Here is a 25,735-nt window from a genome sequence, read left to right on the forward strand (position 1 = left end):
TTGGGATAGGGCCTGAGAGCTTGTATTTCTTACAAGTTCCAGGTGAAGCTGAGGCTGCTGGTGGGGAGACCACACTTTGGAAGCTATGTTGTAAGCTGCTGGAGGGCTTATCCAGCCGGACGCACCAGTGAAAGGCCAAGGGGCTCCGCTTGCTCATTTATTGCCAGCAAATCGTGTTCCATATATAGTTTTCCCCTTCACCCTTATTCTTCTGGAAGGTCTAGTACTCATATGCTCTCTTGCTCTGCTTAGAGGATAGTAAGAGCAGTAGTAACTCATTCAATTCTCACAGCTCATCTATGGAGAGAGATTCTACTATTCGCTTGTTACAGATGAGAAAACTGACACTTGCTTAAAGTCACACAGCTGATAACCCAGAACTCTACCAACTGTGGACTGCGTTACTAGGACCAAGGAAGAGCATGATTAGGTCTGTAAAAAAATCAGATTCCCACCCATTCTGTGGCTCTACAAGTTGTTAAGATGGTAAATATCTGTAATATATTTTTCAAATTAACTTTGATTTGCTGAAATAATTAAGTATATGTTTTCTATATCGAATATTGGGGACAGTTGTATGTGTGCCATGTCGATATACAAATTTGAATTTGGTTCCTATATGGCTGGTAAAAATTCTAGGAGGTTGAATTTTATGAACCAGATTATCTTGGCACCTCTTTAGACTGAAGTCAAATATTTAATTACAAGAATAAAATGTGTATATTAATGTTCAAAAGAACATACCCAATTTTGCCTTTAACTGTTATTTGAAGTGAATAGCCAATTGTTACATATCACTCTATCATTATATCATATTGAACAGTAGGTTCTTTTGATCTTAACACTATAAAATAGTCTGTGGCTATATAAAAATTATATGAAATATGAGAGAGAGTCTTACCTAACTATCATGATTATTGAACTGATAACTGGCGAAGCCAGACCCAGAAACAAGGAACACCAGCCAGATTGGTTCAGACTGGTTCACCAGCCAGACTGGCTCAGAGGAGAACAATCCAATTAGGATGTGGAGTCCAGTGTCTGGACCCCACGGTAGCAGGTCATGAGACTGAGGACAGCTGCCACTGCTGCCGACGTTTATTGAGTGCTCGTCATGTGCCAGATGTTAAACATTTTAATCCTCATATAAATTAGGTCTATTATTATTATCTCCATTTTACCAATGAAGAAACTCAATCTCAAAAATGTTAAATAACTTATTTAATGCCACATGGTAACTGGTAACACTGGCAACTGACTCCAGGTAGTTTGGCTTCAGAATAAGCATGAGGAAGGTTTGTAATGAAGTTGTGTGTAGCTGGTACAACATGTAGTGAACTCTACAGTCAGTGAAGTGTGAGAAAAATGCAGAAATCCAGGTGGGGTTTGGGGAAGGTAGGTTTTAGTCAAGAGGTGAAGTTCAGAAGCAGGCTCTGGTTTGGGGGAGGATTGGCAAGTGTCAGTGAAAGCCCCGGACTCAGGCTTCGTGTGAATTCTAGTCCCCAAGTTCTTTAGGTGGGTGCTGCCCTGAGGAGTGACTGCACGTTTTCCAGTCTTGAATGACTTTATTTACGCAGTGGCAATAACACCCATTACATGGGGTGTGGTTCTCTCGCAATGGGGAGATGTTAAAAGCTTTGCTGGAAAGCAGTGGAGAGTTCTCCATGGCTCTGAGAAGATCCTTGGTTTCGAATCATATCAGGGACTTATCGAAATAAATTTAGAAACTCACTAAGACAAAACAATAACAGATGGGACAAGATTAGGGCCAGAAAGACATGGAGGGGTCAGGTTTCAGGACCATCATTGAGCAGAAGGCACTTTGTGCAAATTAGAAAAAAGCACTCCTTGTACCCAACAGCCAGCCTGATAGTGACTCTAGGAGGGGCTTCAGCCCCCCACCTCCCTTGGCCAGGTGCCCATGCCTATGGGGTCCTTTAGTTAACTTTGTATTAGAAACTGTTTCCTTCTATAGATTTAATGTAATCTCTATTGAAATTCCAATGGTATTTTCACAGAAATATAAAAAACAATCCTAAAATTTGTATGGATCCACAAAAGACCCCAAATAGCCAAAGGAACCCTGAGAAAGAACAACAAAGCTGGAGGTATCACACTTCCTGATTTCAAATTATACTACAAAGCTATAGTAATCAAAACAGTATGGTACTGGCATAAAAAGAGACACATAGATCAACAGAACAGAATCAAGAGCCCAGAAATAAACCCGTGCATATACGGTCAACTAGTATTTGACAAAGGAGCCAAGAATACCCAATGGGGAAAGGATAGTCTCTTCAATTAACAGTGTTGGGACTGTTGCAATTAACAGTCTGCATTGGAGAACCATGTGCAGAAGAGCAAAATTAGACCCCTATCTTATACCACTCACAAAAATGAACTCCAAATGGATTAAAGGCTTAAACATAAGACCTGAAACCGCAAGACTTTTAGACAAAAACACAAGGAAAAAGCTCCTTGACATTGGTCTTGGCAATGATTTTTTGGATATGACAACCAAAAGCACAAGCAACAAAAGTAAAAATGAACAAGTGGTACTACATCAAACTAAAAAGCTTGTGCACAGAAAAAGAAACAATCAACAAAATGAAAAGCAACCTTTAGAATGGGAGAAAATATTTGCAACTCATAGATCTGAGAAGGGGTTAATATCCAAAATATACGAAGAACTCATACAACTCAATAGTGAAAAAACCAAACAACCTGACTGAAAAATAGGTGCAGGAACTGCATAGATAGTTTTCCAAAGAAGACATACAAAATTGCCAAAAGGTACATGGAAAGGTGCTAGACATCACTAATCATCAGGGAAATCCAAATCAAACCACAATGAGATATCATCTCATTCCTGTTAGAATGGCTAGCACTGAAAAGACAAGAGATAAGTGTTGATGGAGGTGTGGAGAAAAGGGAACCCTTGAGCACTGTTGGTGGGAATGTAAATTGGTGCAGCCACTATGGAAAACAGCATGGAGATTCCTCAAAAAATTAAAAATAGAACTACCATATGATCCAGCAGTCTCACTTCTGGGTATATATATCCAGAGGAATTGAAATCAGGATCTTGCAGATATTTGCACTCCCATGTTCATTGCAGCATTATTCACAATAGTCAAGATATGGAAACAGGGGCCGGCCCCGTGGCGGAGTGGTTAAGTTTGTGCTCTCCACTTTGGTGGCTAGGGGTTTTGCCAGTTAGGATCCTGGGCGCAAACATCGTACCGCTCATCAGGCCGTGCTTCGGCGGCATCCCACATGCCACAACTAGAAGGACCTACAGCTAGAATATACAACTATGTACTGCGGGGCTTTGAGGAGAAGAATGGAAAAAAAAAAAAAGAAGATTGACAACAGATGTTAGCTCAGGTTTCAGTCTTCAAAAAGAAAAGAAAAGAAAAAAAAGTGTCCATCAGTGAAAGAATGGATATATAGATATGCACGGTGAAATACTATTCAGCCATGAGAAAGAAGGAAATCTTGCCATTTGTGACAATTTGGATGAAACTTGGCGTTATGCTAGGTGAAATGAGTCAGGTAGAGAGAGACAAATACTGTATGGTATCTCTTATATGTGGAATCTGAAAAAGCCAAACTCAGAGAAACAACGAGTAGAATGATGGTTGCTAGGTGCTGGGGTGTGGGGGGCGGGGGGTGGGTGAAATGGGGAGATATTGGTCAAAAGGCACAACCTTCCAGTTATGAGAAGAAGAAGTTCTGGATGTCTAATGTACAGCATGGTGATTATAGCGAATAATGCTGAATTATACACTTGAATGTTGCTAATAGAGTAGATCTTAAATGTTCTCACCACAAAAAAGAAATGGTGATTACATGATGGGATGGAGGCATTGGCTAATGCCATGGTGGTAATCATTTTGCAGTTTACAGATCTATCAAACCAACACATTGTACACCTTAAACTTACACTATTTTATATGTCAATTATATCTCAGTAAAGCTGGAAAAAAAAAGCAAGTGCAGAAGAGCAAAAAGATAAAATTGTTTCCTTCTCACTAACTTTTCTCAGTGAGAGAAGTCTGATTATTTCTAGCCTAATCATGAAAAAAATATTAAAAAAGAAAAAGACATTAAGCTGCTTACCTTTCTGCAGGCTCCGATTTCCACAGGATTTCTTCTGGCTCCTCATGGCTTTTCTGGCCTCTTGGCAGCGGCAGAAGAGAAAGAAAAACTCCATTTTGACTGTCTGCTTAGCACTTCCCCTGGCAGCTGGCTGCTGAATTGCTGCAAGTTCATCCACCGTAGGCTGTCTGCTGGATCCTTCCATACCTGATGGACTCCTTATCAACCAGATTTAACTGATAGATGGCAGAATGAATGGTCGGATTTGATCTTCAAAAATGACTGACCGTAGAGATTATAGTTTTATAATCCCAAGTCAGTAAATATGGCCTGACAACTGCACATGTTCTTATGGGGACAATAATAGCTACTTCTACCGAATGCTGCAGGTCACATACTATGAAGTACTCTATACAAAAAACAGCAACAAGAAACGAATGTTGAAAACAGTGTGCCAGGATCATGCCAAACTCCTGTACAGGATTTTCTTGTTTAATTCACAGAAAACATTCTAGGAAGTAGTAGTATCACAATTTCTATTTTCTTGTTCAAGGTCATAGAGTTAGCACATATATTCATGGGGATTTGAGCCGAGGTAGCCTGTCCCCAGAGCTGGAGCGCTTAACCACTACACTGCTCTTACTGACTGGCTATTGAGAAAGAGTTTGAAACCAGGGCTTTCAGCATCTGGGCCATATGTTGGACTTTCAAGATTCCTTCCCATGCTGTGAAACAAGATTTCTACGGATTTACCCTTTTCTGTTTACAGATTATCTTCCTCTGAAATGGTTTTGCTTCTTCTCTTTTTAAATGGGGCTTAAAATGGCAGGATCAAACTGCCAGAAGTCAACTTTAAAATCGAATTTAAAGAGATCACAATAGGAGTTTTAAACAGTGATAAAATGCTTTCTTTTGCTATATAAAAATAAGAACACATCACAACTAATGGATGATATAGAAGAGGCATGAAACAATAGAGATGGTGAATGCATGAGCGTAGAGAGAGTCAGTGAATCAAGAATCAAGAGTGCTGGTAGCCTAGTGTTCAAGAAAACAGTCCTAAAATCTGTGCATTCAGCCTTGGGGTGCAATTTTCACAGGACAGTTAATTGCAGGAGGAGATTTGCGAGCATTCAGTGATTGCCTTGCTTTTCTCCTTAAATTTTGCACCACTCTCTCCCATGGCAGGCAGATAGTGTAGTTATTAAGTACACACTGTGTGAAGATCATTTCAGGAGACCAAACAGAATATTGTTCAGTGCTGGACTTTGATTCCTAAAACTTGACTGGGAACTCAGAGGAGATATAAAAGAAACAGCTAATGTGGGCCCCCATTTGATGCCTTGACAAGAGATGATTACAACTGAGAAGTACAAGTTTGGACCTGACATCCTGACAACATAATTATTACCTTGGCTTTCGGTATTAGACATGTCATAGCGATTCTCTCTACTTTGAAAGGGTAAACAGACACAATTAAGGGGGTTAGAAGGGGGAGAAGAAGGTGGTCACTCAGGTTCCGTCTGAAGAAGTTAGGCAAAGGCTGTAAGTCTTTTTTTTTAAAGATTGGCACCTGGGATAACAACTGTTGCCAATCTTTTTTTTTTTTTTTTTTCTGCTTTATCTCCCCAAACCCCTCTGTACACAGTTGTGTATGTTAGTTGCAGGTCCTTCTAGTTGTGGGATGTGGGACGCCGCCTCGACGTGGCCTGACAAGCGGTGCCATGTCTGTGCCCAGGATCCGGACCCAGGGCCGCCACAGCAGAGTGCGCGAACTTAACCACTTGGCCATGGAGCTGGCCCCGGCTGTAAGTCTTATAACCACTTGTGCCATACCACCCAGTGCCAAGAATCCATATGAAGCCATCAGTATTTCTTGTTTCTGAATTATCAGAAAAAAATTGACTCAATTCCTGCCATTCTTCCTCTGATTCAGTATTTATCATTTGACACCTTATTGAACTGCTGCCTTAGCCTTAGTTGAATCATCTGTGTCATAAGATCTCGCCATAGGTGTGAGACGTCAGAATGTACGTCACAGACTGCAAACTGTGGGAAGGTAATTGATCAAGAGCCCCACCACTCACTCTGAAATTCACTGTTGCATTTGAGCCCAGGCCGTGTTTTACACGCCTGCCTCCAGTCCTTGACTGACTGCGGCAGGTGGACAAGGCAAGCCTGTTCCCGGGAGACTTGGGCCAGCTTTGGGCTGGAGGTCTTCCCAACAGCCTTGCTAAACCTTCTAAACTCAACTGCGGTCTACAATGCTTTCGCCCAACTTTCCCTCCCTTTCTCCTTCACTCAAGGTCAGACTTACGTCACAGTCAAATGACTAGCCTTTCCCAGCTTCCTCCCCATTTTCTTTCACGCAGGAGTTTCTCTTAAATGAAATCCTTGAACTTTTTATCCTGTCTTAGCATCTACTTCTCAGGAAATCTGGATTAACATACTGCAGTTATAAAAGATTTTTCTTCTCACAATCTCAAGCTTTTTCCTCGTAGGTTTGGTGGTTGACTTAAAAATATGCTGGCCAATGAGTTTATTTATACTTTCTGTACTAATTGGACGTGATTGTGAAACAGTGTTATTGAATTATTATTGATCAAACAGATTTCTTCTGCCCTGTGAATTTGCCTGAACGAAAATTATGAATTAAAGAGACAATGATGATAACTCATATGATGCTGTGTTTGGGGGGCAGATAGCTTCAGATGTGGTTGGATCAAGGATCTCAAGCTTTGTGATCAGAATACCATCTCTGACTCTCTTAATTCTGCTTTCCTTTGTGTTGGTTTGGTTTTCTTCTAAAGTATACTCTCCCTGTGAAGTGAAAAATGTCCTCATAGCAGCTCTAGCTTAGATCGCCTCACTGTGGACAATTTCAGTGAAGTGAGAATACCGGTTTCCCTCCGCTCCAGCACATCTCAGCTATGACTCTTCTTGTTCCAGCTTGGATCATGTGCCCAAATGGAACATAATGACTCTGGCCAGGGGCATGGAATGCTTCTCAGCCAGGTCTGAGTTGTGTATCCCACCCTGGAGCTGGGCAGTGAGGGAGAAAAGGAGGGATAGTTTTTCAAAAGAAAATCTTAAGAGACTTCTAAATGGTAGCAGATATGCAATACTGGGGTTATAGACCTAATACAAATTTCACTGCTGCTCTCTTTGGGCAGACAATAAGCCCGAATATTTGTGAAATGACCTATAAATCCTGTTATAAATAATCTATTTTGAGTTTTACAACATCCTGTGAATATTATCTTTATTTTACAAATAGGAAAATAGAAATTTAGAGATTAAGGGATTTGTTCAGGGTCATGCAGGTTAGTAATAAAATAGATGTTTATTTTTTATACTCCACTTTCAAGACATATAATAAGATAGAAAAATAAATGAGTGAAATTTAAAAAGCGAGACAAAGAAAAATATAATTTAAACCAGAAGGTATAGAGTAGAACATGGAGAATATAGGGCTCTGTGTAATGAATTTTGCTCACACATTTAGGTGTTAGCTTCCAGGTAGCCAAAGAGAAATGAGAAAGATGATTGGTAAGAATAAAGCACATCAGCTCCTAATGGGAGTAAAGCTTTTCTGGCTGGAAGAGATAAAAGACATTTATCACATGGTACTTTATATAGGATGCTTTAGTGAATAACAATCTCAACAATGTCCCTCTAGCTATTGTGATTTTTTTCTAAAGATTGGCCCTGAGCTAACGTCTGTTGCCAATCTTCCTCTTTTTTTTCTTTCTTCTCCCCAAAGCCCCCTAATGCATAGTTGCATATTCTAGTTGTAGTCCTTCTAGTTTTACTTTATGGGACGCTGCCTCAGCATGGCTTGATGAGTGGTGCTAGGTGTGCGCCCAGGATCCGAACTGGTGAAACCCTGGGCCCCCCCGAAGTGGAGCACATGAACCCAACCACTTGGCCATGGGGCCGACCCCTAGCTATTGCAGTTTTGTTTTTTTTGAGGAAGATTAGCCCTGAGCTAACATCTGGGGCCAATCGTCCTCTTTTTTGGCTGAGGAAGACTGGCCCTGAGCTAACATCCGTGTCCATCTTCCTCTACTTTATATGTGGGATGCCCACCACAGCATGGCTTGCCAAGCCATGCCAGGTCCGCACCTGGCATCTGAACTGACGAACCCTGGGCCACTGAAGTGGAACCTGTGCACTTAACTGCTGTGCCACTGGGCCAGCCCAATTGCAGTTTTTAATGCTGTTTCCTATGTTGCCTTTCAGTGGAAGCCAAGAGTCTGAAGCCAAAGTGCAAATCAGTAACAGCTATTCCTGGTGGAGGACAGGATGTGCGTACCACCTAGCACGTTGTATATTCACAGACATAAAGGATGCACAAAACATGCCACGCACTGCATTTCTGCGCTAATGCATAGGAGGCTAATGATAAACTCTTCGCTCACTCAGTGATTTGGTATTCATGTTTTGACTCAAAATTTAATGCCTTTCCTGAAGTACATTGTTTTAAATGTATTTTTAATCTGTTAAAGGAGTAGAAGCAGATCAGAAATAAAAATTCCATTAATAAAGCATATAGTCAGAGATACTAAGTTCATTAATTTATAATTCTGTAAATTATAATTTACTAACTCTGAGAAAATTGGCCTAGTGACCCACACTTAATTTTGCAATCTATGTTCACTATCCATGTATATGTAAGCACATAATCAAATCTTCTTATATTTATTGGATCTGACAAAATTCTTTAAAAAAAAAAAGGAATAATGGTTAATTATAGCTTACTATAGAATTATTTTATAAGTAGATCTTATGGTTAAGCCTCTGAACTTTTGCCACTAAGATGTCATTGAATTAGAAGTAAGTGGCTTCCAAAGAAACTGCAAGGGAGCAAATCCCTGCATTAAACTCTTCTCTCAGAGAGCAGCATCTGTTACATGTTGAGTAACATCTTATATAATTAGAAAGCTTATTGTAACGTTTCATTTTGTGAAAAACGTAAATTGATTCAAGCACATTTATTATAGAAGATAAGTCAACTGTTAACAATATCCTGGTTTGAGTGGACTAATACGGGCTTCGGGACTAAAAGGTATTTTCTATCATGCTGTCATGTCTTTGTTACGGTAACTTGCTATTCCCAGTAGGTTAAACCTCTTCACCACTTAGAAAGAGAGACAGAGAGACAGAATAGAGAGAGAGAGACGGAGAGAGAAGGACAGAGAGAGAGGGAGGGGGAGGGACGGAGGGAGGAAGAAAATCATTACTATCGCTTGCTTATTTTCCTTATATGTTACTATTGTAGTGTTCTCAGGGCTTGAAAGATGTCTGCTCCCTCTTAATATGACATTTTGTCTTGAGAAACTATACTAAACATGGGTGTGGGAAAGAAATGCATTAGCAGAAAGGCAATATAAATAACACTCAATAAGTAAGAGAAAACCATCAGTAAATAATGTCAGAGAAGAGGTGAGCTTTTGTCAGAAACCTATCTAACCCCAAGGCATATCATTAAAATTTCCAACACGGTGACAAAATAATGATAGTTTAGCAGTAACGTTGTACATGATGTGATCGTAAGATGTGGAAATATATTTATGTCTGTGTGAGAATGTATTATTTATATAGTTATGTATGAGCAATATATGCCACAAAAAGATTCTTCAGCTGCCTCATGTTTTCAAGGTTATAGTTCCCGATACTCATTTACATGTCATCTGATTTTTTTTTTGTAGAAACTGTGTAATTTTATATGTTATGGAAAATTTGAAACAAATGTCTATTTAAGTCATTGTCAAGTTTTCATTCTTTTCTCATATTGCTGAGCAGAATGATCTGTTTCCTTCTCTGTGTCTTCATTGCACCAGGCTGATACCACTAGGATAGCATTTGTCACGTTATGCTATAGCTAAGGAACCACCTCCAACTGTAAGGACCTTAAGGTCAGAGGTTGTTGTGCTGCTCTTACACTCCCAGTGGCTAAGGCCTAAGCCTTAGCGCATCAGGATCTCAGTAGCCTGTTTGTTGAATGAACCAATTGATAAAGCCATATTGGCTGCAGGCTCCACCTGTGATTCTTGCCCTCAAACTACTCATAATACAAAAGTGGAGATTGTATATTACTTATTAATGAGAAGGGACATTAATATTGGAAGAAAAGCTATGTGCTAAGTAAGAATCTTTTGACTTCTATTTGAGTTTGTCCTTAAGAGAGGCAGAACTGTGCAGTGACCAGGAGCGTGGATTCTGCAGACACATTGTTTGGGTTCAGTTTCAGCTCTGCTATTTACTAGCAGCCTGACTGCTGGCAAGTGACAACTTTCTGAGCTTCAGTCTTCTCATCTTAAATGGGGAGAGGGGGAGGTGTTGATAATAATACTATTTACTACATAGAGTTGTTATGAATTTAAATGAGTTAAAGATTGGTGAAAGCCACATCTGGCATATAATAAATACTCAGTCATAATTAGCCACAAGATCTTTGGGTCTTTTTAAAAAAAAGTCTTTAGAAGTAATATACTATGGGCATTTCCCCCCGAAATTGAAATTCTATCTCTCCAGAACTGAGTCGAAGGCTAGTGTTAGGAGTGATGATAACTGGGGATGCAGATAAAGAGTGGAAAGTAGATAGTTCTCTATGCCCACTTCTTGAAAAAGAATCATTTTCTCTACATGGTGGTTGACTGGAACAGGAAAAGCCTGAAAATTTATTTGTTTTGGCATAGCAGATTCAGAGCTCTCTTAACTCTCTGTGAAATCCATTGGAAAAACTGAAGCCACAGACTATTTCCATCTTTTCTTCCCTTATCATTGGCTATCAGAATAAACTTAAATAGAGTGTAACTGAATGCAAGGGCTAAGGGTAAAATAAATGGCAATTCATAACACAACTCTCTAAATGATGAGGAAAACAGGGTGTTGCCCAGGAGGGGCAATTTTCAATGCCACTCATCCACAGGGAAAGAACATATCTTGCACTGGAGCCCAGGGGAGGAAGACAAGCACTCCTGGGGGTTCCCAATGCCTGGAGAAAGGGGCAAAGAAGCCAAAGACAATTTCTCCCTTCTTCAAGAAGGTTTGGAAATCTTTAAAATAGGAAAGTTAACCATCTATCGTGAATAATGAATTATTCACTTTCCCTGTGTAGGGGACTAGAATTGGCTGCCCCAAGATGTGTCTCTTTGGCATGAGGATTATTTTGGGCTGGTTAGTTTTAAAAATTGCAGATATGAGAGAAACTCTGAAAAGTAGAATTTACTTACCCTTTGTTGAGAGACATTTACATTTGTAAAGGAAATCTCCATCTGTAAATGTGTCTCCCTTTCTGTACCAGGAAGAAGGGGGGATGACCTTATCTCTACAAACTCTGAATCAGTTGGGAAGGCGAGGCCTTAAATCTGCATAACGACCCTCCCTTATTCACCCTGCTTTTTCTCCCATAACTGACTCCCCCACCCCCAACATCCGCCTTTGTCTTTAGCTGAGGATGGTATTTAAGGTGAGAGCTTCCGCCATTTTGGCGAGTTACTCAGTTTTTCTGGGTCTCTCCCATGTATGCGTGTTATAAAGCTTTGTTTAATTTTCTCCTGTTATTCTGTCTCATGTGAATTTAATTCGTTGTTGGACCAGAAGGACCCAGAGTCGGTAGAGGAAATGTCTTCCTCCCCTACACCTGAAAACATAGTTGAAGTGGTTGGCCTTCTATACCTTCGCAATTCTACATAAAATATACAGCTGTAATGTAGCCACATTTTCCTCACCAGAATCTTTCATGCAATTGTTCGCTAGACTCCACGGAGTAGAGATTATCTATCTATCTATCTAGTCATCCATCTGCCATCTATCTATCGCAACACTTGAGGGAGGAATTTATAAAATGACAATGAAAGAGTTCATTTAGAATGACTAAATCTGCTTTACAGACTGAGAACCATACACAGTTAGGTTAGGCTAGCTACAGTGGGCTTCTTGATTTACAATTCTTTTTCACTGAGGAATTAAGAGAAACTTTTTAGGTGTGTTTAATGAAATTGTCTCTTTCCTGACCTATTCCAGAGCATCTTCTTTTTCTATTGTATGCTCATTTCATCTTTTTCTTCTCTCTCACATAATTTATGCTCTAGGCTAGCATCCAATAAAAATATAATGTGAGCCATAAAGGTGAGCTACATCTGTAACTTTAAATTTCCTTGAAGCCACATTGAAAAGTAAAGAGGTGAGACTAACTTTAATAGTATGTTTTATTTAACTCAATATAGCTAAGATTTTGAATTTCAATATGCAATCAGTATAAAAATTACTAATGAGATACTTTACATTTTTTGGTACTAGGTCTTTAAAATACAATGTGTATTTTACACTTATTTAGTTCATCGCAATTTGGTCTAGCGACATTTCAAGTACTCAATAGCCACATGTGGCTCCTGGCTGCCATATTGGGCAGAGGAGCTCCAGGCCCTCTGTGTTGGAAGGATTTCTTACTCGCGTTTGCTCTATAAGTGCCCCCAATGCACAGATATATAGGGGAGCATGATGCATCCAGTGAAACATTACCCCCACTCCTGGCAACCTCATCTCGCTCTAGCCTCCTCCTACCTCTGCGACTACCAGTATCTGGTGATTTAATGTTTAACCACTTTCTTCACAATGATTTAGTTATACTTTTATTCCTTTATTCCTTCTCCTGGCATTTCTGATATTAACACTTCTTAATTCTTGGTTGCTTCATGAAAATATGGTTTTAGAAAAGTTTGACACATGTTAGCTAATATTTACGTTAATCAAAATGACTACCGAAAAAATACAAGTGACAAGGAGAAAGCATCTGCTTTACAGCTAGAGATTAATTTTGGTTAATTTTCCAAATGTAAGACAGTAGAATTTTTAAATACATTAGATATTAATCAATAAAGATGGATTTGGACTTTAGCTATGATATTGAGTTCTTCATTTTTGGTATGATTATAAAACAAAGATAACAGCCCTTGTTTTTGTATGCAAGTCTGCGTTGTGGCCCCCTTGATCCCCAAAATAGCTTGTGTAGAATACTTAGTGTGGCAGTAAGTAGTGGATTTTTATTGACTCATTATTGTGAATGGGTGCACTTTAAGCTGTTTTGCAGAAGTGGTGGAAGATTTACATGCCCTTTCATTTTGGAAAACAAAGTTCCCCCACAGATCATCCAACAATGGACATGCTTGGGTGGAGATATTGATCCCCTCAGGCACTAGAGCTGGGTTGTGACTGGGGGTGGCCCAGAGCCTTTGGCTGTCCCTCAGCTATAAGCACTTCATCCATTTATCCAGAGCATCATGTAAATATTGTTTTCTATGTGAGTCAAGATTTGGTAAAGGTTGGGAAGTTCTGTCACAGTAGATCCAAATCTTGCTTCACTTTTTAAAATAAATGAGATCCTACTCAAGATAGAAAATGTGCTAGAATGTCAAGCAAGTATATGTTTTCCCCAACATTCCTTTCCATAGGTAATTTTGTCTCATGAGTTTTCAGGTTTCCAAGTGAAGTTTACTTTATCTTCCTCTTCTCCTTAAACCTACTAAATCACTGTTTCCCAACTTTTAAAAGTTGTACACCACTGTTAATAATAAAAAATCCTCTTTAACATTGTTTCAGATCAAAGGCAAACGTTTTGGGACTAAAAAAAATTCAATCAAAGAAAAGGGTAAATAATTATTTTATTTTTAAACTATATATGTTTTCCCAATTTTGATACATCCCTTGGGGATATAGCCTCTCTAAAAAAAATCACTAAAAAATGCTTTCATTTGAAATATTGATAAGCCAAGTATGAACAAATGGCATATTATTATTTTCTCAAAGAGAAATAATTTCAAATATCATCAGTTCTTATTTCTTATTAATCATCTGATGTTCTCATTTTTGACTAACATGTTTTAAGTGTTGTGTTCTTAATGTTGCAATAATAGAGTGACTCCTTAATACCCTGGAAGAGGTCTTTCACCTTATATGATTTAATGAGACATAAAGAAGTTAAGAAAGACACTGAAGGTCACATAAAGAGTTACTATGGAACTTACAGTCATGTCCCTATTGTTGTCTCTGATGTTGTGGAGAGTCTTCAAATTTGTTTTTATTGTCCATCATTCTGCTTAAAGCCTTTGAGTATGACCAGACCCACAGATGTAACGACAGCGTATCACAGAGTTTAAGGAAAGGAGGCTCTTGCTAGAATCACAACATAGACTGGTTATTTATTTTTTTAAGATTTTATTTTTCCATTTTCTCACCAAAGCCTCTCGTTATGTAGTTACATATTTTTTTTACTTGCGGGTCCTTCTAGTTGTGGCATGTGGGACGCAGCCTCAGCATGGCTTGATGAGCGGTGCCATGTCTGCGCCCAGGATCTGAACTGGTGAAACCCTGGGTCGCCAAAGCAGAGCATGTGAACTTAACCACTTGGCCACCGGACTGGCCCCAGATTGATTCTTTTTAAAGAAGCTAAAAATATTCCTTGATTACTTCAGGAAAAAATTGTAACTTAATGGAATAAAAGCTATCGTGGCAGTATTTAAAATATTCAGCTTGTCAGTGTTTGCCTGGTAGTTGGTCTGTTAGAAATATTACTTTTTAAATTTTTGGTCGTAAAGATTATTGAGTTATAGGTGATCAAGAATATTTTTATAAATTTATGAAAAATTATAGGACTGTTAAAGTCAATATAATAATCAAATTTCTTGATTCTTTAATATGTCTCTTTTTATTTGCAAAGTTTAAAGTATTTCTTTTAAAAAAAGAAGCAAAATCATTAATTTGATATAAAAGAGCAACTGTTGCCAAACCAAAGTGGGTTTGCTTTCTGGTGAGTTAAAATCAGATTCTAAAATCAGACCAGAAGTAGTGTTACAGGCTCTTAATTAATACCAGCCCTGATGTCAGTTCCCCTACAGTGAACCCAGCATATAAGTGATTAAAACTAAAAGCACACATCCCCATTCCCTGCTTCTTTAGTCACAGTCATATGTAAATATTTGTTTCTTTAACCTCTGACTCCCTGAGCTTTACAACCAAATAGAAGTTACAAACTGCTAAAAACCCAGATGGCCTCATGCCGGGCCCCCACTAAAGTTGTAACTAATCACAGGTCCGTGAAGTCTACTACAGGGAACCTAACGTCCAGAGGATATCAAGAAACTGAAGCTTCCCAGGCCCCAACTCCTTGGCTTTCTGATGCCAGAGTCTACCATCCACCATGGAGATAAACAGCCAAGGACACTCATCTGCAAAATCCTTTGTCTCCTGTGCTGGAAGCAGCCCCAGACTCAGGCCCATGGGAAAATGCTGAATGGCAAGGCCACAGCGCCCCACTCCCACCATAAACAGCCACATTTCCAGCCTTTAAAAACTCCTCCCCACTTCCTAACGGGGAGCTAGCAATTCTTAAGGCACTAGCCATTGCTTTGCTCCCTCTGCCTGACAAAGAAAGTAAAGTTTTTTCTTTCCACTCAAGACACTCTTCTCGTTAGTTGGATTGGCATTGGGTTCAGAGACCAAACTTTTGGTAATGGTAGTTGTCTCACAAACTACCATTTATTTGCAGCAAGTAGGAGACGACATGGAATCATTTCCTAAGCTGTAGTTCTCCCTGAGCACGGGACAGCCGGGGCCTTTTATTTTGGACGGCGAATGAATATTCAAAAGCTGAGGTGGGTAGTCATTTGCGTGGGCTCAGTTGAAAAACATGCTTCCACATACATCACAGGTTCTAGTAATAAGGCCTAAGCTCCTCCCAGAGCTGAGATCTTAGCATTAAAGATGAAGCAAAGGTCATCTCTTGGGCGCTTTTTGGCCCACCTGCACAGGCATTGCTCTTGTGTTAGGGTTTGGATTGGTTAGGGTGGTTGGTGATTGCGTCTCCTAACATAACACATAAGAAAAGAAAGCAATTTAGAGAAACAGTCAAATGCTTCAGAAACCTCCCTTTGGTTCCTTGGGGCAATTAGCCAGTGACGGAACCTGTAAGAAATGAACTCGGCTAAAAATTTGAGTTGAATTTATTGAAGTAAATATCCACAGATTTATTGGGTAAGCATTTCGAATTTTCTTGTTAAATGATCTTAACTTTCTAATCAAAGCTATGCTTGAAGGAAAAAAAAATTCCTTCTATATTTTCTCTTGATGAAAGGTCAAAATATTCCTTTTTTTTTTTTGTGAGGAAGATTGGCCTTGAGTTAACATGTGTTGACAAGCTTCCTCTATTTTATGTGGGAAGCTGCCACAGAGTCGCTTGACCAAGAGGTGCGAGGTCTGTGCCTGGGATCTGAACCTGTTATCTCTGGGCTGCTGAAGTGGAGTGTGTGAACTTAACCACTGCACCACTATGCTAGCCCCAAAATATGCCTATTTTTATCAACACATTTGAATTTGATTTCTACTTAAAGAATTTAGATACTTATAGGTAGTGTTCATTAAACCTGGCAAGTATGCTCCGCCTTGAAGACAGCCTCTGCAAGAACTCATCTTCAGAGAGGTAGTCTAACTCCAAAAGCCTTGAACAATAGACTACAGACCCTAAGGTGACATTTTTTTAATGTAGGAATCCTGTATGTAGCTTATCACAGAGCAGGACTTCTGCAAAGTTCTCTTTACACCTCTCTCCATCTCCCCAAAGTTTCACAGTCGTAATAACTTCTAGAAACTTCTCCTCTCCTTCTACACGATCTCCTCACCAACGCATAGTCACGCCCGCTTCTTCCTCACCCCTCCCCTCTTCTGAGCCAAACTGTGGTCCTTCCTGCTGCTTGAAGCCCCCTTGGGGAATTTATTCATTCATTCAGAAAGTTTTTGTTGGGCACCTACTATGCAACTGACATCATCCTTAGTATTGAGGATGGAGTGGAGAATTGTAATCTCCATTTTACCTCTTAGGAACTTTTTTTTTTGCAGATTACAAAACATCCAACTCAAACTTCCCTATCAAATGCACAGAAAAGACTTCAATGGTTTATGTAACCAGACAGACTTGCCTCCGTTCAGAACTCAAAAGATGTCCTCGGAGTCCACTTTTCTACTCTGCTTCCTCTCGCTTGGCTCCATTTTCACACTCTGCCCACCGGCCTTACAGAGCTTCAGGCTCGCAGCTTGATGAGACCCAATCAGCATAATAGATACTCCACTTCCCTGATACTGCAAAGAAGACTTTAGAATTGAGCTTATTGGTCCTGATTGGCCTATTTTGTGTCTGGTGCCCATTCCAGAAATCACCAATGTGGCCAGCAGATGGAATGTGCTGCTTGCCTAAGCCTATGGCATGCTTTGCTCCTCCATCCCAGAGGTGAAGTTAGTTATACTTGAAGCGGTTTGGTTGAGAATGTGAAAAGGATGGGTGCCCTGGAAGGAAATGAGTGTGAACACATTCTGGTAGTCAAAAGACAAGAGCCCATGCCACTGCTGTTACTGCTTTCCCCTAGAAGACCGAATCTCTCCTCCCCATGTTAATAAACAATGTCATCTGTCTTGTTGCATATGGATTTTTAGCTTTGTCTAGGCTAATTTCACACCCAATGCAGGAATCTTTTCTTATACTCCGAAGAAATTCAAACTTTCTTTGGAGGATCCCCAGAGATGGAGTTCACTGCCAACAGTGGTAACCTGACCAGTGGCTCTCTAAGCCATAGGATCAGGCCTCTTCATTTTCCACTCCACACTAGGCTTAACGTGGAGTTATAAAAAATGTTGTAAATGCTTAGAGTAGATAGTTCTATTATTCTTCAATCATAATATACTTAAAAAACATGCATGTAGACATATGCATGTTATGACTAGAGATTGAATTACTCTGGCTAATATGACCAGAAGGTAAAAATCTAAAATATTAATGGATTTTGTTTCTATTTGCTCTTATCTTAAAGGATAGTATTCAAGTGAAGCTTTTTACTATGATTAGAGTCGTGATCTATGATAATATTTATAGAGCCTTGCATTCTGGTGACATGCAAGTTTGAGAAACTCAAATATAATTTTATGTACTAAAACTGTGCTTAAGGAAGAGGCTATTAAATAAACAAATAGGCTTGAATGTAAATTATGCATCTCTAGTTTCATCTTCCTCAATTTCCTAACTGATTTGTGTGCAGGCTTTCATGTCTGAAAATGAACCCAAATGTGGAGAAAACAAAAGTGTCTTTCTTAAACAATATTCTAGTATTTTTGAAAAGGTTGCACTGGTAATGCAAATAGATAAAACAACGAAACTTCTCAGTAAGCAGTTGTGTGGCACAGGCTCTGAGAGCCAATCTCTGAGTCATGCATAGGAAAATGCCAAGGATAATATCTACCTGGACAGAAGCCTGGGAACGTGATTTTCTGGCCCTAAGTGTTGTGGAAGGCCCTAAATGTCTGATTGCTCAGGAGGAGCTGTAAGGGCCTTAACACACACACAACACCTGCTGTTCATGACATCGAACAATGCTGAGTTGCTAGTACATTTGGATAACAAAGCTAAAGTGTTAGAATCACTAGGTCCAGATGGAATCAAGAGAGTAAATGATTTCTCTAGGGTTCTACTGAAGTCAAAGGTGGAATTAGAGGAATAGGCTCGGGGCTAACTCTGCAGGAAACACTGTTTTAATCCTTGCCTTCACATTGGAGGAAATTTATCTAAGGGTACAGAGCAGATTTTATCTGTTTACTCATAATGCAGCTTCATGAAGAGCAGCTCACAGTAGCTGATGGTTAGAGAGGGGAAGCCCGTTAGAGACATACGGTGGCTTTCCTTGGCATGGGCTGCGAAGGATATGCTGAAACATGTATATATATATATATATAAATATATATATATATATATGTTTCGTAGGATGTCAATTAAACCATTTCTCACTTGTAGTTTGCTTTTGTGAATCAGAACCAATTGCATAATTGCATAAAGCAGGTAAACAAAGGGGTATGTTTTCTCTCTTCCAACAATGGGCCGCACTCTTTACAAAGATGCCTTCAGCTTTAAGCACCCGTCCATGCATTTCATCTTGATGATGAAAGCATATATTTGGAAATCTGGCCAGGAAAACTTTTGCTATCTGAAAATCAATAGCACAGGCATTATTAACTCAGGTATTTAACATTTTTTTTTGCTCAAATTAGGGTGTAAAGAAATGCCTTTATCATTTTATAAGCATCATTTTATACTTCCTTTTTCTACGTTGCTTTTTCTCATCAACCTAATCATCACTTTCTGTCCTTTGGAAAGTGTTTTAACAAAGTTCATGTAAGAAATCATGCATATGCTAAGTAAGAGGAAAATAATAGTCATCTTATTTTAGCCTTCAACTTCCGGTGTTAGCCTTTAGTCACAGTGAACTATACAAAACTGTGCTCTGGGTCAAGACCTTTCCTTTTTCCTTGACTCTTTTCAAAAGATTTTATATTTCCTCTTGCTCCCAGCAGGATGTAACAGATGCAGCCTTTAAGTTTTGTTAGAGGCATGAGAAAATAGATTGTGATTCTAAGTGGGAGGGGATGTGCCACACTCTCCCAGGGGATATTTTTTTGGGCTTTTTTTTGGTGTTTATTCGGGGTTACAATGATTGGAGGTTCAACTGGCCTTTAGTTGGCTGGGACAAAGGGGGAAGATGTTGTGCAATGTGTGGGGCAACCCCACATGATGAAGAATTGTCCCGTGTGTGTTCTGTGTGACTTTCGAATGTCACACAAGTGACAAGCTGTTATAGTTTGTCATGGTTTTCATATATACTAAATTTTCTAGGAATGTAGTTACTGTGTAAGTAGAGGAAAAATTTTATACAATCTTTTTGTATTTTCAGCGTTAGTAGGGCTTGGTAAGGAATTCAAAATATGTTACTGAAGGCAGTATCACTTGTGAAATTTGAATTGCTAAAATGGCTCATTCTGCACCTACAGCAGTTGAATCCATGTTGAACGAACCTTTGTCTCTCATCTATCCAGCTCTGCATATATTTACCTATCCCTTATTTTAAAATGACAAATATAGAGAAGAAAGGTTGATAGTATTCGATAGAATATTGCCTTTTCTTAAATAAATCCAGATTTATTCATCACAAGTGAGGGCAAACATCTGGCTTCTTCCTTTTCTTTTCTGATGGAGCCTTGCCTGCACATTTAAATACTGTAATGTATATTATTTTACTATATACACAAAATTTTATTTATCCTTTATTTCACACTTGAGGCATTGTATCGATTCCTTGAAATTGTATATGTGGGTAGGTTGTATTATCTATAGATTTCACTCCATGGTAGTAAAGGAGGGGGATAAAAAGATTTGTTATTAAAAGTGTGTATTCGGTTTTGCAATGCTTTTTGACACCTTACTCACTGCAAGAATTTAAAAGGAATCAGCATGTGGAGAGGAAAGAGAATTTGTAAAAAAAAAAAAAAAAAGCTCACTTTGAAGAGAACTATAGCCTTTAGGTCCCCACCCTCTCTCCCCAGGTGACTTTGGCAGGGTGCTAGCTCCACTTTGGGTCCAGGGTAGGGCGCTTCCATTAGAGCACCTAGAAAACTTGAACCATGTTCCCTGCTATTGGAGACGCGTATGCTTTCCTCACACCTGAGAAAGCCAGAGGAGTTAGAGGAGAATTTCAGCAGGACAGAGGTGCCTGTGTTTTGATTGATTTGCACTCTCGGAGCATGTGAGGTTAATGGATGCATGCCCAGCTATGGACACAATGGACAGAGAGCCAAAACATCACCATTTCACGTTCTACCTTAGCCTGGAGGATCACCAAGGAGGACAACGGGACTCCAGCAGGTGAGGGTCTGTGTGGAGTGGACCATGAACGGCATCTAAGGGCTAGGGGGAGGATGAGGAGTTGTGAGCCAAAAGTAACGGGTTTGTCCCTGTCAAAGAAGCTCCATAGAGCCCACAACTGTGCCCAAGAGAGAAAGAGTCAGCCTTAAAGAACTGACAGGCCCAGAGTGTGAGCCGTCCAATCAAGCAGGTAATGTCCTAACTCCTTTATTTCATCCATCTCCTCTACTGTAATCTGGGGCTTGAAAGTGAGGAAGGAAATAATTGAGGACAGAGAACCGAAGCCAACCCACGTTCCTTCCCTAAGACCAGTGCCTGTCAACCATGGGCCTCTGCTGGGGGAGAGGGAAGAGATCCGTCACCATGCAGTGAAGACTGAAGTGTTGATGAATACATTGGGTTGGATCTTCTAATTCTGAACTGAGACTTTCTTTGTTTAATTAAAAGTGACTAAATGGATCATTTATTATGTAAGAGTGAGTCAATAAGCAAAAAGACCTAACTGGATGAGCTGTAGATTTCACCTAGGGGCAAGGGAAAAATTTCCCCCCACTGAATAAACTTTAAGAGGATTCTCAGGGCACAAATATTTGGTAACTTCCCATAGGTCATGTCATAAATTAGGCAAAACCATGCTCCAGGTATAGTTTTACCGTCTATCATTAGTCTTCTGAACAGGCTCATTCTCACATGCTGTCTTTATCTCCTCTCAGAAGACGTCCTTATATTTGTCATTTACACTGCATCTTGGTGAAATTATATCAGCATGTTTGTGCTTTCAGTCTCTGTAACTGTAGAGGAAAAGGCCTGCCTCCTGTCGAAGAACTTTTAGTCTCCTTTTCAGGAAGCAGAAGATCTGTTTGAAAATGGGCTTACTCCATCAATACATCGGTAAAACTTTCATGATGGAAACTTATATTCTGTTGAAAAGGAACAACATGCTCCTGTGTGTCCCCTCTGCTTTTGATGCTCTACTGCAACACTGCCTCACTTCTGACCCCAGTGTGTGGGTTTTCCACACATCAAGCAATTCTGTGACACCAGCTGGGTGTTCTAATGTTTAACTCAATTCTGACACTATCTACCTGAAAATAGCATCAGATCCCAGAGGTTAAGGGCTCAGTCTGACTAGACTGTCTGCCCCTCATCCCCAACATATACTCTTCAGACATTGACCCCACGTACAGGTTGTTATCTACGCTTCTGACCCACTGGCTGTAAATTGGGGGTTCCCACGACCCCTTCCTGGGATTCCATTAATTTGCTAGAGCAGGTCCCAAAACTCAGGGAAACAGTTTACTTACTAGATTACTATTAATTATAAAAGGATATAATTAAAGAACAACCACATGGAAGAGATACACGGGGCAAGGTATGAGGGAAGGGGTGCAGAGTTTGCATGCCCTCCCTGGGCATCCTACACTCTCCCTGCACCTCCACGTGTTCACAGACCTGGAAGCTCTCTGAGTTCTGTCCTTTTGTGTTTTTATGGAGGCTTCATTACTTAGGCATGATTGATTAAATCATTAGCCATTGGTAATTGAACTTAACCTTGAGCCCCTCTCCCTTCCCCAGAGGTGAGGGAGGTTGGGGTGGGGCTGAAAGTTTCCAACCCTTTAATTATCTTTGGTTCCCCTGGCAACTAGCCACCATCTTTAGGTTCCTGAGGGGCTTTCCAAAAATCATGTCATTAACATAAACTCAGGTGTGGCTGAAAGGAGCTTATTATGAATAACAAACTCACCTTTATTGCTCTAATCACTTAGGAAATTCCAAGGGTTTTAAGAGCTTTGTGCCAGGAATGGGAGGAAGATCAAATATATATTTCTTATTATAAATCACAGTATCACATCTATCCTTGACTATTAATATATGTTTTGGATGTTTCACAGGATTGGAAGGGAATATCTTTCAGAGATTACTCATAATGTCTTAATAATATGTCTGAGGAAATGAAGAAGAGATTTGGCTATGCAATGAATTTGAACTCCTATGATCTATTAAAGAGAGCGTAGCCAAATACATCAAGGTCTAGTATTAATATACAGTCCATTTATAATGTTTTAAAATAATTTGCTCATAATTTTAAATTAACAGCCACTAATTTAAGAAAGCATGCTTTTTATGATGTCAGCCTAAATAAAGAGGTAAAGTGAGGCAAGCTCAGATTATCAGAAATTGAATTTATTTGGGAATAGTAGAGGAATTGCAATTTGAGAAATGCAAGCTGTAGCAAGCTATAGGCAAGTCCACTGAGGGTTTGGAGCGGGCTGCATTTATAGACAAGGAGCACAAAGAGAAGGAAGTCTGGTCAGAGATCAAGGAGTAAGTTCATTGGCTTGAGGATGGGGAGACATTCTTGAAAGATGTTCATTGGTTAGGAAATAAGTCTTGGTCTTCTGTAAATCAGACATTTAATGGAAATCAGTCTCTCACTTCTTAAGTTTTGTTCTTCTGAGGGCTCATGCTTGAGATTCTCCATTTCATATCCTCAGGTTCCATTTTAGATGGAAACTCTTTCACATTTTACCCTCTAGATCAAGATCTTTTACAGAAAGCATTGCTAATCAACCATGTCATTTAGGTGTTGTTTTCCTTCTTTCTTTTTTTTTTGATCAAAGACATTTTTAGATGGAATACATGTCCCTCAGAGCTGAGGGGGACCATCCTCAGGTGTCTTGTCTCATAGAGTAGGGAAATGGCAAGTGGATTTCATTGGCCTCATTTGAACAACAAAAGGAATGAGACATGAAAAATCTCAGTCATGCTCCTCTAGGGTGGTTAGCTCAGTTTCTGTGGTCAGTTGGATTTTAGGATAAGCATAAAAACAATATTCTTTTTTTAAAGATTTTGTTTTTTTCCTTTTTCTCCCCAAAGCCCCCCGGTACATAGTTGTATATTCTTCGTTGTGGGTCCTTCTAGTTGTGGCATGTGGGACACTGCCTCAGCGTGGTTTGATGAGCAGTGCCATGTCCGCACCCAGGATTCGAACCAATGAAACACTGGGCCATGTGCAGCAGAGCGCGTGAACTTAACCACTCGGCCATGGGGCCAGCCCCCCAAAAAACAATATTCTTAATACAGTGCACCATGGAGACTACTATTCTTATTATAAGCAGAATAATTCCCACTGTCTGGAGTACGCTTCAGAGCCATGGTCCCTAAGACCCAAACCAATCAGAATCAATCCAAAGAATGACCCCACTGAAGGATTCACTTCTTTAAACCAACTGGCTTGTTCAATGATCTTATGTAGCGAAGTCTCAATTTCCCCAGAAGTGCCAATCTAAGTGCAGCCAGTGGTCCTGGCCATAACACAAACATCTTGTTCTGCTAAAAGATAATCAAGGGCTATCCTATTATAAAGAAAAACTTTGACCAGAGAGTTGAGGGATTTTCGTTGGGCAATTGTTGCTTTAGCAGCAGATTTTGCAATATCTTTAAGAGTTAAGGAGAGGTTTCTGATCATAGCCTCATTTGTACTTACTCCTAGTCAGGGGAGTAGGGATCTGCCAAAGGAAGCAAATTTTGAATCATGAATGTCTCCTGGTGATTCCCATTTGAGTCTATGTCTCAGGACTGGAAAGGTGACAGTGATGGAAGCCAGTAAAATTTAAGGGTCTGTAGACCATGCAGGTGGTTTTATTTTGGTTAATTTTGCCTTATGTCCCTTCGTACAGCACCTGGATGAAAAGTTCCCTGGTTTGGGATTGTTAACCAGAGACAGGGTTATGGACCCCCAGGGTTAGGGAGTCTGACATGACAGAGAGGGGGCTGAGATTGTTCAAGAGAAACTGAGGCTATACGATCATCAGCATTGTGACAAATCCAACAGCTGTTTGGAGGTTGGATCACACCTCCTTTGCAATGGCATGAGATATGTCAACAGTGGCATTATTATTTCAGACCAGAACACGGCAAAATGTGGACACAAGAATAACAAAGACCTTCATGGTATAAGAATTAAGAAAAAGATGGTCAGAGAGGGATGGAGGAATGGAAAGAAACATTCTTGATCTGACGTCTTGGGAGGAAGCAGTCTACCTTGATGTCAGCAAGATCCTAGTCAATTCGATTCTGATGTCTCTGGGGTTTGCACAGGACCAGATGTCAGGTGGGGACTTCTTCAGTTGTGAAATATGCACCCTAAGTGTGACATTTTGTAATTTGGCAGTGATGTCAGTGGTAAAGAGTTCTTGGTAGAGTCCTTTCCATGAGTCTAACTTTTGCAAAAGCATCAGAGTAAGACAATAACTGTCTGTAAACAACAAAAGACTTAAAAATGCCCATGGTTAAAGATCTGATGAAAGTTCATTATAATGGAATTGGCAAGGAAATTTTTTTATTTCTGTGATGTGCAACATTTTAAGATAATAACTGGAATTATGACTGACAAGATTATACCAGAACATATCAGATTTCTAGGCATTTCATACAATTTCTAGAACATGTATATTAATGACATGCATCCGTACAAATATAAGCTAAGTAAACCCTACTTCTTATTTAACAATGCTCCCTATGTAATTTAACATATCAGGTAAGTCTAATTTGTTTAACATTTTACCAGATGAGAGACAAATCCTTTGAGATTTTTCCAAAGTTATTCTTAAAGTTATTTTGAGGTCAAAAAGACTCCATGTAGAATTTGATTTTGGGAAGTTGTCAAAGGTTTAAACATTTTACTAAATAGGATCACAGATCATTATGAAATAATACTTAATTATCTATTTAACCAAGTGATAATAGAAGATGTTAAAGGCAAATACAGAAGGTTACATAGGTGTGAACATTAGGTCTTTTAATACTGAGAAGATTGGGTTTCTTAACTAATCAAAGATCTTATAAAGACAAAATGAAGCACAGTAAATTATTTTGGTAAGACACAGAATTTTT

At 39.6% G+C, this 25,735-nt stretch overlaps 1 long non-coding RNA gene across 1 annotated transcript in view; it reads left to right on the top strand.

The window, feature by feature from the left end:
- Nucleotides 1–9,044: 9,044 nt before the first annotated feature.
- LOC138923623 (uncharacterized) overlaps nt 9,045–25,735 on the top strand; it is a 41,417-nt gene continuing 24,726 nt past the window's right edge. Inside the window, exon 1 of the long non-coding RNA XR_011437504.1 lies at nt 9,045–9,169. This is a non-coding gene — a long non-coding RNA (uncharacterized lncRNA). The remainder of the gene's footprint in view (nt 9,170–25,735) is intronic.

The sequence above is a fragment of the Equus caballus genome, chromosome 3 (genome assembly GCF_041296265.1).
Source record: "Equus caballus isolate H_3958 breed thoroughbred chromosome 3, TB-T2T, whole genome shotgun sequence".
Taxonomy (NCBI): domain Eukaryota; kingdom Metazoa; phylum Chordata; class Mammalia; order Perissodactyla; family Equidae; genus Equus; species Equus caballus.